Genomic DNA, 1,907 nt, shown 5'->3' with positions numbered 1-1,907 from the left:
TAATTAATAAAAAATTACTTAAGACCGGCCTGCCGTACTTAAATATAGATCGATCTCTAAATATATTTCTATCTCTTCTCTAACTCCATCTCTATCTATCTATTACTTACATGAAAGAGAGAGGGATTACGGGGATGAGCAGGTCACGTGGCAACAAATCTTTGTTTGTAGTAATGCAATGTCCCCTATACACTTCCCAAAGGCATTATTTTTCCATCGCTGCCGCACTATCCAAGAAGTGGGTTGCTCTCTCTCTCTCTCTCTCTCTCTCTCTCTCTCTCTCTCTCTCTCTCTCAGTGCTATGTTCCAAGTCTTTCATAATAGTGTGTCGTGAACATCTTCACTAATAAGTGTTGCATCACACTAATCCACAAATGCCTACTTAATTTTAAGAACCCTTCATGTACTTGCCAAGGGTAAGCTGAATCCATTATGCTTAGCTTCCACTCCCTTTGATGCGAGACAGGGTGTTGGGGCAGTGGAGAAGATTCAAATCGACTATGCACATTATGCTCATTGTTACAAGTTCGAGAGTTCGATTACCACACACTTCTAGAGTGTGTAGCATTTGCTCACATGCAAACTTGCTACCCTCACATTTTTAGCCATGACTTAGGATTCAGCTTACTACCACTCCCTTCGATGCGACACAGGGCGTTGGGACGGTGGGGAAGAGTCAAATCAACTACGCACATTATGCTCACTGTTGCAAGTTCGATAGTTTGATTACCACACACTACTAGAGTGTGCAGCTTTTGCTCACATCCGAACTTGCTACCCTCACATTTTTAGCCATGACTTAGACCTATACACTTTCCTCAACCAACCCCACACTGTGGGCTCTCCATTGTGACTCTCAACACCACAATTTTGGAGCATCAAGAATCACTTATCAACCCCATACACACTGCATCACATGTATCTTTGGTCCCATAGGTCATATTTGACCTCCGAGAACGATAATAAAATCTATAAAAATTTCTCAAGGCAAAGCATCCATGGATACAAACAGATGAAGAGGTGATGCAACTATGGGGTTTAAATACAATCCTTCTCCTCTTTATTTTCCTACTCCTTTGTTTTCCTCTTTGCATTCTTTACTTGCATGCTACTTTGGGCCTCTCTCGGACACTATTTTCCCGCATATTGTTTTTGTGTAAACTATATGCTACCTTCCTATTTCTCGCTCTAGATTTAAGTAGAAATATAAGAATTGGATATATTTCTTTCCCCTCCTCGTTCTTCTTGACCTTTCACATAGGCACAAGGCAATGTAGCAAAACCTTCCCCAAATGTTCTACGAGTAAACCTTCCTAAGGAAGCATGTGAAGGTGAAAAAATGTGCAATAATATGGAGGAGAGAGACTACAAGGAGCACAAATAGTCCAATTTGTCATTCATGAAAGCACATGAAGCTAAAAATATGTGCAATCATAGAATAGATGGGAGATTCTAGATGGACCACAAATTTTAGAACCCAATGTGGGAACTCTCTCCAAATAATATTAAAAGGAGTAGATGGCAAGGTTGTGATATTGTCGATAGCCAAGCTTTTTTCAAGGGGTATATGTCTACTAAGGAATTCCATGAATTTCTAGTGAGTCATGGGATAAAACACCAATGTACAATGTCGTCCTTGGTAGCATGTACCAAGGAGATAGATAAGAGCTCACAATATGTACATGATACTTTTTTTTTCTATTAATGGTGGGAGTACAACTGTAAGTACTAATGAGGCACTTGTGCATCCTATGCAAGTTTCAGATGATGTTACAAATTGGTCATTTTTTAATGCAGATTCCAAGATGTACTTGATGAGGATAGGAATGAAGAATGAGTAAGCTAGAGTTATGCCAAGATGGTTAGTGCAAACCTTGCGTGATAGTAAATTAGTTACACCTTTTTCA

This window comes from Adiantum capillus-veneris, chromosome 21, assembly GCF_014529385.1.
Source record: "Adiantum capillus-veneris isolate H3 chromosome 21, ASM1452938v2, whole genome shotgun sequence".
Taxonomy (NCBI): domain Eukaryota; kingdom Viridiplantae; phylum Streptophyta; class Polypodiopsida; order Polypodiales; family Pteridaceae; genus Adiantum; species Adiantum capillus-veneris.
Note: the sequence above shows the minus strand (reverse complement) of the source record.